The sequence below is a fragment of the Pelobates fuscus genome, chromosome 13 (genome assembly GCF_036172605.1).
Source record: "Pelobates fuscus isolate aPelFus1 chromosome 13, aPelFus1.pri, whole genome shotgun sequence".
NCBI lineage: Eukaryota > Metazoa > Chordata > Amphibia > Anura > Pelobatidae > Pelobates > Pelobates fuscus.
The window spans coordinates 61,314,491-61,331,596 of NC_086329.1; the positions used below are offsets into that span (position 1 = coordinate 61,314,491).

A 17,106-nucleotide genomic window follows, 5' to 3' on the forward strand; every position below is an offset into this window, starting at 1 on the left:
AAATGAGCACACAAGCAGCATAACCACTATAGCCTCTATAGGGTAGAAAATGATATTTAATAAGTTCACAGCACCATAACCCCCTACAAAGTTTCTTAACCCCTTAAGGACCAAACTTCTGGAATAAAAGGGAATCATGACATGTCACACATGTCATGTATCCTTAAGGGGTTAAACATGGAAAAAAAAAAAGCAACGTAAACAGTCACCAAGAAAACAACACAGGGCTTAAAATTTAACTCAGAAAACCCTAGTGTTACTATGAGAAGTATATTTCATTAAAAACAAAATTCCAGGAAATATGAAGAATCAGTGAAGTCCTTTTTAATATATCTTTTCAGTCCTCATCTCCAAGTCACATGAAAGGGGTGGGAGGTTTGCCATGTCCTGTTTGCAAAGCATGTTATTAATTCATTTTTCAAAGATTGAAGAAAAATAGACATAGCACACCTGAAATCTAAACTAGGAGTCCGAGTAGGAGGATTTCCATGTTTCCAAAGCGGGTTCTGGTACAGAGATGGAAACTTACTAAGTTTTACAGGCATAAAATCGCAACCTTAAATCCACAGGGAGCTTGTTCAATATACTGGCTATCCTTGCAGACTTGAAATGTGCCCTTCACTGCTTGATAACCTGGATATCACAGCAGACTTGAAAAGTGCCCTTCACTCTGTTTCCTGGCATTAACTTTCTTAAGATTAGACATATGCTTTAATATACTACACTATCAGTTTTTCCAGTTCGTTTTCCTTGTCGTTGCAGATATCCAAATTAGAACTATTCTAGGTGCTGCACCTAGCCCCTGTTTTATCCAACATGTAAGAACTTGACTGATCCACCCAACCTCTTTGGGGTGCTTCTCCTGGGAAATCCAGACAATGTACATGACAGAGCTCGCTTATTAGAGGCTATTCACTTAAGTGCGGATTGCCAGGACTTCAATGTCAATTGAAAGAATCTCAAAATGTAGGCTTAAATAATCCAATGTGTAGCTGAAATGTCTGCCTAAAGGTGCAAACAAATCTCATCTAAAATATATATTTATATATATTTTTTTGAAGGCTGAGTGATTCAAAATGATCACCTTTAACCCTTTAAGGACACATGATGTGTGACATGTCATGATTCCCTTTTATTCCGGAAATTTGTTCCTTAAGGGGTTAATCACAAATGTTCAGAAGAATAATCCTCAATAACTCCCTTCTTTATCACAAAATACCAATCATCTATCTCAGAATCAGAAGAAGCTATTCCTTTACTTATACTGTATTTTGCCCTTCTAAAATCTCACAGCAAGCCACAATAACAGTAGGAGAAGTTTTGCCATTAGTGATTCTATTGGAATCTATTGAAAAGACTTCAATAAACATCACACTTTGTGTGGAGCAAGGGCACACTCGCCAACACCCACACTCCGATAGGCTAGACCGCAAGGACGGGAGCGCACCCACAGCACCATGGGAGGTACCACACTAAAGAAGAACAAAGTCAGACACAGCAGGACCAGCTACACTCACGCCCACTGGGCCACTTACTAAGCAATGCCGATAGCTAACGAAAATGTAACACGGTAGACCAGTAACACAGATCGGCAGGAAGCCACGCACTGCGTGCAGATGGCCTAGTATTACATCAAAGTAACCGATGATGAGATATAACTGAATGTATATGAGATACCTGTAATGCAAATTATGTACTGATGACCTTGGCTTAAACTCGACGCAGAGCCCCCCCCCCCCCCCCCCCCCCCCCCCCCCCCCCCAACAACCCACCCCACCTCACACGACAACCTACCGTCAGGGAACACACTAGGTGACAAGGCGACATACCAAGCAGTGCTAACGGGGAGTGGATGTAGCACAGGTCAGGCTGGACATGGATGCGCACAGGATAAGTTCAGCGCCCCAAAGTACCCTTACGTGCCATGCGTATGTAAAACACAGAATACGAGGTTGACAGGTTACAGCACCCCCCCTACACAGGTACAGCATCGGCGCTTCTAGCGCATTACCCCTCCAGTAGATCACCTTCATACTAGGAAAACTTACTAGGCCATATCTACTCTATCCGCCTACACACATAATTACTTTTTTATCTAACTCTGGGTGTCCAACAGGGCAGTGCATCCCTCTCCAGCCTCCCCCTCCAACTCGTGATTTCTACTACGGTGCCAAGAAATGGCTCGACTATGAGGACCATATACCCCTCAGCCAAACAATCACAGCAGCCTAGTCCTCTAGAAAACGGTGACAAAAAAGGGTAAACCAACACCCACAACTTGTCCTGGACATTATCGACACTCGACATATAATAATAAGTTTAATGGTATAGGGGTCACCCCCGGTGACTTGGTTCATGACCCAGACCCCCCCCAGACGGGAAGAGACCTGAAGAAGGCTAGGGTCCAGGTACCCCCCCCCACAGTCTGGCAAGACACAAGACCAGACAGGTACACTTGTACCCCTCCTGCACCCCCCTTCCCCCTATCCTACCCCTTTACCCCATCCCAAAATCTACGTCTCTACAATGCAACCCAACCCCTACCCTAAACATAATTTGGTCACTAATTGATACATTGACTTCCTCCCGACGGGAATCCCATCCACGCAAAGGGCCTGGGGAGCAGAGGTGGGAGAGGGCCATGCCTGCGTCATGACCCAACATCTCTACTTCATTAGAGACACTCTCAACCCAACATCATGACAATAAAAGTATCCTCACTCAATGATAAGGGCCTCAACGCCCCATGCAAGAGGCGCACGCTATTCAGAGAATTGAAGAGACTAAATCCAGACATCGCGTTCCTGCAGGAGACGCACCTACCTAGGTCCGCCCAGGTCTCCCACCGCGACCATACCTACCGTGTAGCCGCAGAGGCACGAGCCTTCCAAAAACGAAATGGGGTAATTATCCTAGTCCACAATCGATGCCCTATACACCTTACCCACGTGGTAAATGACCCAGAGGGCAGATACATAATAGTGACAGGCCGAATCTACTCACAAACCATACACTTGATCAACATATACGCCCCTAAAACCCCCTCCCCACAATTCTGGAACCAAATGACAGACACAGTCCTGTCATTACATGGTGGAGTGGTAATACTAGGAGGTGACCTTAACGCTACCCCCTCCCCAGCAGTCGACAGAAGCTCCCGCCCCGGGACTAGCCAGATCCCACGGCATGGGTGCTCAAGATAAACAACTACATAACTTCATCCATAAAATGGGTCTAATAGACGCGTGGAGAGCACAACACCACAGTCATAAAGACTATACCTACTACTCTTCCCCCCATGACACCTACTGGCGCATTAACATCTTTCTGACTAACCAAGCGGGCTTCACGAAAAAAAAACGGAAATAGGCTCCATTGCCTGGTCCGACCACGCAGACATTGCAATCTATTTGGACAGCCTATTCAGCCCCACCCCATGGACATGGAGGCTCAATACCTCCCTTCTAAAAGACCCGCTAGTTGTAGCAGATGTACAGAAACAATTAAATACATACTTCGCAGAAAATCTGACACCAGAAGTCCCGATGACAGTCTGGGCAGCACACAAAGCTGTAATCCGAGGCCACCTCATCAAAATAGCGACGCACAAGAAAAAAAAAAATCAAAACCCCAAAACTCACCAGCTACTAGACACCCTCCGTAAAGCGGAACAGCGCCACAAAACAGACCAAACCCACAAACACTTCAACACCTACACAACACCTGCATATCCATTAGACAACTGCTGATAGACGACACAGCAAGGGCACTGACATAGACTAAACGGACGTACTACGACAAATCAAATAAAATGGATACTCTGCTGGCCCGCACACTAATCCCCAGAACACAACGCCCACACATTACGTCCATGCGAGGCCCAGATGGCACCATGAAATCCACGCCGACGGAGATAACGCAGGTCTTTACCTCCTTCTATGAAGCCCTATACAACCACACACCCCAAGGCAGCACACCAACTACGGCCGTCTGCCAGAGAACATCAGAATTCCTAGCATGCCTTAAAGCGGCACTGTCATGCCGAACTTACCTTTCCTCAATCTCTTCCTCTTCTCCCCCTCTCTCGGGATCTGTTATTCTTTTCTTCCAGTCTTCTTTAGTTTTCTTTAAAATTATAAGACAAAGTAGGGACTCTTTGCCTTATGGAGGATTCCTCCGCTTGACCAGCTCTGACCAGCGGAGGAGCAAAGTGTGCTTCATTTCCGCTGGTCAGAGCAATTTTCCCATGATCCCTAGCTTTCCTCCCTGTTCCCACAATACTTCCTGTCAGTATTGCCGAAAGTCCTGTCACTTAGACAGAACGCTGGCAAAACTGCCGAATTGCATCCTAACAGAATGAGAAGAGTTTCTCCATTGGTGTTAGGATGCAATTCGGTACTTTGTTCGTATCGGAATTTCATTCTAATGAATGAAACTCCGATTCTATTCATTGCTGTGGCTGCATCTTGCAGCCGCTTAGTAGATAACTCCCTAATTCCCACGGTATCAGGGAGCTATCTACTAAAAGGCTGAAAGACCTGAATTGGTCTTTCAGCCAAATGTACTAATACTAAGTAAAGATTACTTAGTATTAGTAAATAATATGCCCCTACTCGCTATACCGCGAGTAGGGGCATGTCTAGTAAGCAGTGAGCAGCCTAATAAAATAATAAGGGGGGGGGACCTACTGTCCTCCCCCCCTTGTCCCCACCCCTGCGCGGTGGGTGGGGGCCCTAATAAAATAATAAGGGGGGGGGAACCTACTGTCCTCCCCCCCTGGCCCCCACCCCTGCGCAGTGGGTGGGGGCCCTAATAAAATAATAAGGGGGGGGACCTACTGTCCTCCCCCCCTGGCCCCCACCCCTGCGCTGTGGGTGGGGGCCCTAATAAAATAATAAGGGGGGGGGGACCTACTGTCCTCCCCCCCTGGCCCCCACCCCTGCGCTGTGGGTGGGGGCCCTAATAAAATAATAAGGGGGGGGGACCTACTGTCCTCCCCCCCTGGACCCCACCCCTGCGCAGTGGGTGGGGGCCCTAATAAAATATTAAGGGGGGGGACCTACTGTCCTCCCCCCCTGGCCCCCACCCCTGCGCGGTGGGTGGGGGCCCTAATAAAATTTATTTAATTTTTTTTTTTTACAGGTTAGTTATTTTATTCCCCCCTCACTATTTTTAGGGTGAGGGGGGTAGGTAGGGGTTAGAATGTTTTGGGTTGGGGGGGAGGGTGACTAGGGGCTTGGGACCCCTAGTCACCTTGATGGGGGGGGGGGTCATTTAGGGCCCCCACCCACAGCTCAGGGGTGGGGGCCAGGGGGGGAGGGCAGTAGGTCCCCCCCCTATCTTTATTTAGGGCCCCCACCCACCGCTCAGGGGTGGGGGCCAGGACAGTAGGTCCCCCCCCCTTATTATTTTATTAGGGCCCCCACCCAACGCACAGGGGTGGGGGCCAGGGGGGGAGGACAGTAGGTTCCCCCCCTTATTATTTTATTAGGGCCCCCACCCACCGCGCAGGGGTGGGGGCCAGGGGGGGGGGGAGGACAGTAGGTCCCCCCCCTATTATTTTATTAGGGCCCCCACCCACCGCGCAGGGGGGGGGGCCAGGGGGGGGAGGACAGTAGGTCCCCCCCCTTATTATTTTATTAGGGCCCCCACCCACCGCGCAGGGGTGGGGGCCGGGGGGGAGGACAGTAGGTCCCCCCCCTTATTATTTTATTAGTTACTTATTACCATTTAGGTCCCACAGTAGGTCCCCCTTATTACCATTTATTTTTTTACAGTGAGCAGCCACAGGCTGCTCACTGTTTAGTGGACATGCCCCTACTCGCGGTATAGCGAGTAGGGGCATTGGGGAGATTTTAATCTCCCTTGTGCTATTATGGGGGTCATATTGACCCCCATAGAGTGAGGGGGGGATCTGGGGGGCTTATGAAGTGGTGGGGAGCACAGCTCCCCACCGCTTCTGTCTTTACATATTACAAGGAGGGAGCTGCACGCCGGTAGCTCCCTCCTTGTAATAAACTGAACGAACAAACGAACACTGATACACAGTGTTAGTTTGTTCATCTGATTTTTTCTATTCATTCATTCGTCTGTCTGATGAATGAATGAATAGATGAAATTCCCGTTCGCATGTCCAGGTGTTTCACTGGGCATGTGCGGGAATCTCACAGTCTGTGTAGTGTGGGTAGATGACGTGTCCCACAGGGACTTCACCTACCCACACAAAGATGGCGGCGCCCTGAATAAAGATCAGGGCAGAAAATACAGATTTAAAAATAGGTCATCGGGGGGCGGGGCCTGAAAGCCAAGATGGCCGGACGCACAATCTCAGAGCTCCAGCAAAACTAAACACAAATCAGCGACAACCGACAGGTCCGTTAACGCTGGCGGCTCCAGATAACCAGAATCCGTCTCACGAAACCTAGAGGAACAGAATGATACCAGACTGGCACCAAAGTGAGGCGGAATGGCCCGGGCAGACCATGCGGCCGACCATGTGGCCTGTAGTGGAAGGGAACCTACGGCCCGAGGGAGTCGGCCGATCCCTAGGCAGGGGACCAACACAACAGCCCAGATACAGCATAGCCCTGCTACCCCCCCCCCTCTGAACCGGCGGGGGATATCCCGGTCCTCGATGGGGGCGAACACCCCCGCAATCAAGCATGACCATGCAAGGGCACCCAAAGCAAGTCGGGCCTGCCTGGACCCAAACAAGATGGCGGCTCACTCACAGCCGACCCTCACACGTGTGCGCACTAAGCCTCCTGCGGATACATGGATGTTCCATGACCAGATGCGCGCCGGCCTCTGGGCCAAGCACTATACCGAGGTACGGACGTACAGAAGGGCGATGAGGAAGGTGGAAGCTTGGATCCGCCCATCAACCCGGCGGCTCCAAGATGGCTCCCGGGGTACGAAGATGCCGGAGAGCAGCAGCACCAGATACCCGAGGCGCCAACGGGCACGTCCCCACGCCTCAGGGAGCAACATGCCGACTCACCAGCACCCCAGCGACCCCAGCAACCCTCACCCAGCGAGGCGCAACAAAGCACCTGCAAACTTACGGTGTCGGCCGTAAAGAAGACCAGGGGGCAGTGAGACTCGATGCCGGTGGGAGGCATAGTTGGAGAGCCCCTCCGTGGCACACAAGCGGGAGAACACTGGCCCAGGAGGCTCACACACAGCGACCACAGCCCAGCAGAACAGGCGTCGGCTGACTGACCATACAGCCTGCCAAGATCCGATGGCCCACAAGAGGTGTAGGATAAACGGACAGCACGTAATGTACACCAGTTCCCTGGCAGAGAAATTAAAACTAACTGTTCCCTAAGAGTCTTTACAGTGCGACCAGTACCCAGTGGCCACGAAGCAGAATTAACCCTAACTACAGCTAACTTTGTATGAACGCTCACAGCCTCATAAATGAGCCCATTTACTGGTTTACCTATATGTTCATCTCAATGTTTTATTGCTAGCAATGTGTAATCTAGATAATGAGTACATGTCAATATGCATAGCTGTCATATACGCTTTACTCATGTAACTTGTTTTACCCTATGATTTTTATTGTTTCTCATAACATAAAAAGTGCCAGCTATTCTTGAGCACCACGACGCCCGCAAGCTGTTCAAATTTATCGAGCTTGTTTAAGTCCCAGCAATAACCTTAGCATAACTTGACTGTCCCCTTGTATAACACACTGCTCTGACTTCGCAACCACTATGTAATTCTGTGTAACTCATAACTTGTTGGGGCACGGCGAGTAATGCTGTTGTATGACCGTTCTCAGACCTATACCGAAAGCCTGCCGTCCTCTGGTATAGGGTGCATGGGGGCATACTGATCTGATACTATGCCTACTGTTCCCGAGGGGAAAATGCCCGGTTATATGAGGAATACCTCACCCGGCCACTTTTTAGGCTAGGTGACCCCACTCAGGCTACCCATCTATGAACAAAGCTTGTATATATGCTCTTCAGTTAGCTTTTTAATTCACTTTCCACATAATTCCTTTTTGTTTTTCTTGTTTTCTTATTTTAAGGTATTTTCTTATTGATGTATGCCTATAGCGTATATGTTTTGACTTAAAGACGACACAACTACACGCCACATTACTGAAAGCAACGCCCACTCAACCAACAGGCTCGTTAGCACTACGGCGATGGCCCATAAGCCTGTTAACCCTCATTTCTGTGACAAGCCCACAGGCTGCCTAATTAATGCCCTGGGTATAGCTGCTTTATATGTGACCTTTAAGTAGCCCGTTTCTGAACCTACTCTAGGGAGCTGGGGGTAGCTATTAGACACTAGAACCTCATCTGTCCGCTAGCAAGTACCTTAGCATACTAACTAGATCACAGACAGACAGACAGACCCTATGCCCAAAATCTAAGAACATAACTGTGCCTAGATAAGACTCACCATCAGCTGGGTAGCACAGCCTCTCCTTCTCAACTGAATAGCACCTACCGTGGAAGCACACTTACTCTACTCAGACCAATAGCCTTTAAGTATCACTCGCACTATCAGCAGGTTGTACAGAGTGGATATGTTATCATAAATGTATCAATGCCAGTTAGAGATGCATGTTCTAGCAAAATATAAATGTATATCTCGTTAGTTAAACAGTTTAAAGAATGATCTAAGTAACTACGCATGCGCAAACTAAAAAATCGTGCTTGTAATCCGTATGTCTTGACTCTCAAATATCAAAAAATGTGCACTGTTTTTGATGCCATATTAATGTTTTAAGATGTTTACGTATTTGTCTGCACCAGCTGTTGTGGCAGTGCAAACGGTTGTTACCACTATGCACGAATAAAATAAAGAATTAAAAAAAAAAATAGGTAATCTGGGGGGCTTAGGGGCATTTGGGGGTGACTAGGGGGTCAATTGGATGTAGTGGAGGCGGGAGGGGGGTTAAAAAAAAAAAAAACGGGATTCGGCATGACAGTGCCGCTTTAAACTACCCAAACTCCATACTGCAGCCATAGCTGAGCTATCAGCCCCAATCCCCAAAAACGAAATTAACGTAGCCATCTCCTCTCTAAAGAGCAACAAAGCCCCGGGCCCTGATGGCTACGAGGGAAGCTATTACAAAACTTTCCGCGAGGAATTGCTCCCGCACATGGAAACCCTATTCCACGATTTAATGGAAGGGACCCCACCTACTAAGGACATGACACAAGCACACATCGTACTGCTACCCAAGCCAGATAAAGACCATGCTCAACCGGAGGCATACCAACCCATCTCACTCATAAACCATGGCAGTCAAATTCTGGCCAAAATACTTGTGACACGACTTAACCCACACCTCCCTCGCCTCATTCACGCAGACCAGGTGGGGTTCGTCAGCTTTTTGAAAATACAAGACGAAACATCGACACAATCTGGATGCTTACTACAACCAAAACACCAGCGATAGCCCTCTCCCATGAAAAGGCGTTCGACAGGGTGAACTGGCCTTACATGTTCATACTGTTGGAACACTTAAACATACACTCTCCCCCCCCACCCCACATCACGGCAGTCCATGCACTATACACAGACGTAACAGCGCAAATAGAGTTGACAGGATCAAACAGCCCACGATTCAACATACACAACGGTAATTGACAAGGCTGCCCCCTCTCCCCGCTGCTTTTCGTATTAACTCTTGAACTCCTCCTACAGGCAATCAGGGAACACCCCGAAATTACAGGGGTTGAGGATAGCAGACCAAGAATTCATAGTTTCCGGATATGCGGAAGACGTCCTCCATCAACTCCATACACGCACTAATGCCCCTTCGACGGACCTATAGCACAATATCAGGCTACAAGGTCAACATGGAGAAATCCAGTGCCCTCCCACTCCTCCTCACGCATAATGAGATCACCCGAATCACATCAGACTACCACATACACATATCACCAATCTCTCTCTCTTACCTCGGCATTAAATTGCCGGCAGACCCCGCGGCGCTTTACAAATTAAATTATACACCCATAATCACTAAACTTATAGCGGACATGGAGACCTGGGCAGACAAACCAATATCATGGATCGGGAAGATTCATTCGGTCACGATGAACATCCTACCCCGTATCCTCTTCCTATTTCAGGCCCTACCCATCCCCATAACGAAGAACGACCTAAAGCCATTACAGCGGACTATTGATCGCTTCATTTGGCACAACAAGAGACAGAGTAGCCCGCAATATACTATACCGTCCGAAAGCGAGAGGAGGCCTGGGCCTACCACACCTGCATTTCTATTACATTGCAGCCCACCTCACACAAATAGCAATGTGGCATACCCCTCCAGAAACCAGGAGATGGGTCGTCCTGGAATCTCTGATCATGAAATCAGATCTTCCACAGTTCTACATTTGGACCCCGAAAGAGCATAGAGCACTCCTGAGGACCACCTGCCCAGCTATCACAAACAATCCCTTTATGGGAAAAATACGCTATAAAATACAAACAGCAACGACATCCCCCCTCACTCCCATATACCGAAACAGGGCATTTATCCCAGGCATGAGACCTAGAGATTTCAAAGGCCTAGAAAGGGCAGACCTTCAACGAGTCCACCAACTCTACATAGGAGACTAAATAATTCCGTTTACGGAATTACAAACTAGAACAACTCTGACACCTGCAGATTTTTTCAGGTACCTCCAGCTAAGAAACTATGCTGCCCAAGAGTCTGTTAAAATAGCGGCCAAAACTAAACTGACATTCTTTAAAAAAATATGCCTAGCCGAACGCTACCAAAAGGGCATGATATCACTCTTGTACTCCCACCTCTGCTCCACCACGCGGGAACGGGGCGTCCTCCACTACACCGACAAATAGGAAGCCGGTCTTGGGGAAACCTTAGAGGGCATAGACTGGCAGGACATATGGGAGGCAAACGCAAAAACCTCCATTGCGTCACAATGCAGGAACAGTCGTACAAAACAATGTTCCGGTGGAATACCACCCCTGTTTAATTGTACCACATGAAAAAAACGCCCACAGACCTCTGCTGGCGCAACTGCGGAGACAAAGGGACGTACGCCCACATGTGGTGGCACTGCCCCAAGATTAAAATATTTTGGAAGGCCATTCAAACACTGTCAACCCAAATTATGGACAGACATGTAACACTAAACCCATGGTCATTCCTACTAGCCAGACCCCAAGAGGATTGGACCAAACCAAACCAGCAACTGCTTAATAAAATAACTCTAGCGGCTAGGAGAGCAGTAGCCCAAACCTGGCTACAACAAGACACCCCCTCAGTAACAATAGTGATCAACAAGATAAAAGAATGCCATCTCATGGATAAACTCACGGCCCAAATACAAGGCTCCACCAAAGCCTTCACCAAGACTTGGGAACCCTGGGAAACCTACAGTGACCGATAAAGGCAAGGTAGCCGACGGGAGAGGCAAATACGACCAACAGACCGAAATATGACCTCCCCCCCCATATCCCCTCCATACCCACTCCCACCCCCCGCCTTACCCCAACCACCACAGTTGGGCCGAGATGACCGGTATCCCGGCCCGCAGTTTAGTTTTCTTTTAATATGTTTTTCATTTCTTCTTTTTTTATGTTATTCGTTTGTAAAAATGGCAACGGATGAAAGTAGCAATGCTGTCTTTATTTAACGAATCCAAAACATGTATTGTGACGTACTTGTATATTCATGTCATCACCTGGAAAACGAATGGGCTCTTGCACGAGCCGAACCTTTCAAATTGTCTACTCAATACCGTTGCAAAAATAAAGAATTATAAAAAAAAAACAAAAAAGAAACACAACACAAGAACGATGCCTTAGCACCAATCCAGACCCCGCTCCTTTCCCCCGAGGGAGTGTGGTCCACCCCCTAATCTCTTATCCTCCCTTTCTAAACTCAATTCTCTATCCCTTACCCCATTATTCTATACCTTTCTGCCACCCAGTGACCATACTGCCACCACCTCGCAAACCGACAACACTCGACAAGTCCACCGACCAAACACCCAAATCACCATAGAACCGAGAAAATGAGGTCAACATAACCATGACTTAAACCCCCGAAGCCTCACGGAGACTCTCACCCCACTCACATTGTGGACCCAACTCCAACGACCGTTACACTTAACCCAAGTTAGAAAGTCTGGCACACTAGATACCAACCCCCCCAGGTCCAGGGCCAGGCAAACTGCCACCAGAAGGAGCCTTGGTTACTGGACAGAGCTATACCCCATTTTGTAAGGGTAAACAAGCACCAGCCAGACTACCCCACCCTGTTTCAACTTTTACTGTAATTATGGACCACCCATAGTTCATTGGGTTGGCACTCACCACCTATACTTTGTTAATTTTTTGTTCTTAATTTCTGTCTTGACCATACTTATGTACCAGACAATGTTATAAAACAAAAATAAAGAATCTTTACAAAAAAAAAAATGGTACTATATGCTCCAAAACCCCTAAAGCATATACTAACTAGTATTGTACAAAGAGTCTGAATTCCATCCCTCAGGTCTGTATCAAACTAATTACCGTATATACTCGAGTATAAGCCGAGTTTTTCAGCCCATTTTTTGGGCTGAAAAAACCCAACTCGGCTTATACTCGAGTCAGAGTCTGTATTATGGCAATTTGCATTGCCATAATACAGACTGGGGGGAGAGGGGGGCTTGCAGAGCTGTACTTACCTTTCCTGCAGCTCCTGTCAGCTCTCTCCTCCTCCGCGCCGTCCGTTCAGCACCTCGGTCAGCTCCCAGTGTAAGTCTCGCGAGAGCCGCGGCTCTCGCGAGATTTACACTGGGAGCTGACAGAAGAGCAGAACGGACGGCGCAGAGGAGGAGAGAGCTGACAGGAGCTGCAGGAAAGGTAAGTACAGCTCTGCCAGCCCCCCTCTCCCCCCCACTGAACTGCCACTGGACCACCAGGGAAGGAGAGCCCCCCTCCCTGCCATATATCAAGCAGGGAGGGGGGACGAAAAAAAAATATAAATAAAATAATAATAAAAAAATGAATAATAAAAAAAAGGGGTATAAGGACCACTATGGGAGGGGGGGGGGGTATAAGGACCACTATGGGAGGGAGGGGGGATAAGGACCACTATGGGAGGGAGGGGGGGGATAAGGACCACTATGGGAGGGAGGGGGGGATAAGGACCACTATTGGAGGGAGGGGGGGTATAAGGACCACTATGGGAGGGAGGGGGGGTATAAGGACCACTATGGGAGGGAGGGGGGGTATAAGGACCACTATGGGAGGGAGGGGGGTATAAGGACCACTATGGGAGGGGGTGGGATAAGGACCATTATGGGAGGGAGGGGGGGGGGTATATGGACCACTATGGGAGGGATGGGGGGGGATAAGGAACACTATGGGAGGGAGAAGGGGGATAAGGACCACTATGAGAGGGGGGGGGGTGGGATAAGGACCACTATGGGAGGGGAGGGGGAAGTAAGGACCACTAGGGGAGGGGAGGGTAAGGACCACTAGGGGAGGGGTGAGTCAGGACCACTGGGGGGGGGGGAGTGAAGGAACACGGGGGTGGGGAGGTAAGGACCACTGAGGGAGGAGGAGGGGAAGTCAGGACATATGGGGGGGGAGGGGGCGGCAAAAAATGTTTTGCCTACGGCGGCAAATATCCTTGCACCGGCCCTGCACACACTGCACTCATACACACACACATACGCACACACTGCATTCATTATACACACACTGTAAATAAATATTCAATTAATATATTTTTTTTAGGATCTAATTTTATTTAGAAATTTACCAGTACCTGCTGCATTTCCCACCCTAGTCTTATACTCGAGTCAATAAGTTTTCCCAGTTTTTTGGGATAAAATTAGGGGCCTCGGCTTATATTCGGGTCGGCTTATACTCGAGTATATACGGTATGTGCAGTTTGAAAAAACGAGAGACAGGAAAAAGAAAAGAAAATCCAGATTTCACAGCCTATCATTGCTATCCAAGGTTTTATGGTCTCAGGTGAACTGTCATATATTCACATATAATTTACATTGTGTGGAGACCATTATGTTTTGTTTTGTTTTTTCAAGATTTCTTCTCTGTATGTGTTTGACAGGTGTGCCACTAGTTGCATACCTTGCCTTAAATATCATTTAAAAAAAAAAATTAAAAAAAAATTCAGTCCTGTAGTTTGCAAGTCATACTGAGACTGTACACAATCTACCAATATGATAAAATAAAAAAGAGCATTATTATTCGCTATAATAAGCTCTGCCATATGTAAAATATCAACCATATTGGTTTAAGAGACTGATTATTGCCAATATTAAAACATATTTCGCACAAAACATGTGACACTTGCTGTATGAAGGTATGCTATGCAGCATATTCAGATCAGTGGAAGAGTTGATCTGAGCCATGGCTAACACAAGCCAATAAAATGTAATTGGGAGTTAAATTGGATTAAAATGCATATAAAGCACCACTTAATTTACTGCAAGGTTTACATTGACTCATGCTCCGAAAGTTGTTTCAGTACGGAGGTGGGCTGGTGCAAAGACAGCAGACAAGAGAACTGCAGGTTTTGAAAGCTGTTTTTAGACATACCCTCAATGGAAAAAAATGCATAATTACATACATGCAAGTTTTCGTTTGGGGTATATCGACTAAACAGTAATTTATGTTTATTTAGTATTTGGGCTGTGTCCCTTTTAATTTGATATTCACAATGTAATAAATAAGGATGTGACATGTTACTCTGAGTCAGACTAACACTCAGGAGTGTAAAGGGAGCAGTGAATACTGTTTTTGTATAGACTGTTCCTGCTCATTTGCATTTTAAAAGGGCAGGTCAATAGAAACGAGTCACAGGCACCTATTCACATTACATAGTTTGCTACAGTAGTAGCACTGCTTTCACCAATGTAAATGAGAATTTTTGAAGAACCAATCTAACGTTAAAAATAAAATCATGTATTTCTAATGTTAGATGTACTAAATGCACATGACCCCCTATAAACATAAGCTACAGATTACTCCCCTTTCAATTCACTGCAGATACCACTCATCCCCCAGCTTTCATCACTGATCATCTCAGTGAAACCAATGCTTCCCCATAGAGAAGGATTGGGGGTCTGCAGAGTTTCACATTTCCTCAAAGCATTATACTAATTTATCTCTATAGGGAGCATTCCTCATCTTCATGCAGAGTGTGAGAATACCAAATAGGAAGCTGTCTGAATGACAGGCACTACAGGTATCCTTAGGGACAACTACAAACACAGAAAAGGTAAGGTTTACATTTGGTACTTAAGGGTGCCCTTTAAGGTATTTTGTAAAACCTTTTTATTGGCAATTAAATCCTAATTTAATTACCATGGTTTTATAACTTACAGCTGAAAAAGTTACTTATCAAGCTATTCCCAAATACATAAACCCATGACAAAAAAATAAAAAATAAAAATTAACCGTAGTCTTAAAACGCTATAGCAATATATACACTCTAATGACAATAACTATAATGACTCATTATACTGGTTATGGTGCTGTAAACCTATGGGCTGTGTCCCCCTTTTTTTTTCTAACTACACCAATGCGGCAGGCTGTTGGTGCTAGATAGAAACTACTCCTAAACAAAAAAAAAAAAATAAGTAAGATGGTACCCATAGCCTTATAGCATCATAACCACTACAATACTCTGTAATAGGTATGATGCATGAAGTGCCACTTTAAATAATTTAAACTACAATTTTGAAACGAGTACATCAACAGTGTGGACGTATACCTAGTAAAGCAACAGTTTTGAAAGTGGTATAAAGAAAAGGAATACTTATATAGAACTCTTAATATAGATCAATAGAATACCACTGCCTATGCAGATGAAATACAATACACAAATTAGAGCATACAAGGGGACCAACCATTACAAAGTAATATTTTAAATGCAACCCACATTCTAAATAGCAAATTAGGAAACTGCCCTCTTTTGCATTTCCAGTCTTCAGAACATTTTCATCAAAAACTAACACACAACAACCCGTAAAACAAATTATGAAAAACAACACACAATCAAACTGAATGACAGTGATGATCATCTTCAATTGTCAAACAGAACACTGGTGTTCAAGGAGTGTAATGTATAGCTATATAATATTTCTACATGTTCAATCCTTGGCACAAAGACTGTATACATAAAGGTTCCTTATAGGATTACCAGATAGACCAGGCTTTTCCAGACATCATCTGTCACATCTTCATGCTGATGTGCAGTACATTAAAAAGAATGTAGACTTCACATGATTTGGAAGTGTTCGGTGATTCATGACTTGATTCCATTGTTGCAATATTTGGATTCTACATTCTACAGGGCAGCACTTATCATATATTGCCATTAGTATGTATAAAGGGATATGTGCCCAGTAGACCATGGTGGATCTGGCAGCCCAAGATTCTGCAATATGACCACAAAGCTATAAGCATATGGCAGGTGTAATTTCTTTAATGCCATTTAAATGTGTAATACAAACTACTCATCGCCTAACAGTGAAGACACAGGACTTGGACCTCCAGATGATGTGAACTACAATTCCTATGACGCTGGATCAGCATCCAAGGACCTGTTATGTACAGCAGCTGAGACGCCAAAGTGAAGCTTTATATAGGAAGGCCTCTCACAAGTCTATGGCTGAGGTAAACTGCCTGTGGAACAGAAGGAAAGACTACAGCAACAGGTATAATAAACAAGCGGATCTCACCTCTCTCAATATGGAGCCGCTCCTATGTTTCCTTTATTGATTAGAGCAAGACAGGCAGACTGAGGGGCCACTCATAGGAGAACTCCGCTCCCAAATCTTACCTTAACTTGGGCGCAGTGACGCCGTCTGTCCGCGCTGGGAGAGCCAGGACGCGGGAGGTTCCCAAACACACAGAGACTTCAGGTCGGCGCACTGCGCATGCGCGACAGGGCGACGACGACAGCGCTCGGGGGGCCTTGCTTGGGATTTTGCGCACGCGCACTGCTGTGGAATGAAACTGTGTCAGCGCTGGGCGTCGCCTAAAAAACTTTATAAGTGATAGATGCTGTCACAGGGCACCCAGAGCGTGGGGAGAGTTTCGCTCGAAGGGGGTTGACTCTGTAATTGTGCGATG

At 46.7% G+C, this 17,106-nt stretch overlaps 1 protein-coding gene across 2 annotated transcripts in view; it reads right to left on the bottom strand.

Annotated features, from left to right (window-relative positions):
- PALS1 (protein associated with LIN7 1, MAGUK p55 family member) overlaps positions 1–16,876 on the bottom strand; it is a 98,833-nt gene extending 81,957 nt beyond the window's left edge. Inside the window, exon 1 of one of the 2 annotated variants that reach the window (XM_063439072.1) lies at positions 16,713–16,876. The gene's annotated coding sequence lies outside the window, so the exon portion shown is untranslated. The remainder of the gene's footprint in view (positions 1–16,712) is intronic. The other variant, XM_063439073.1, reaches the window with a different exon arrangement.
- Between the last annotated feature and the right edge of the window lie 230 nt (positions 16,877–17,106).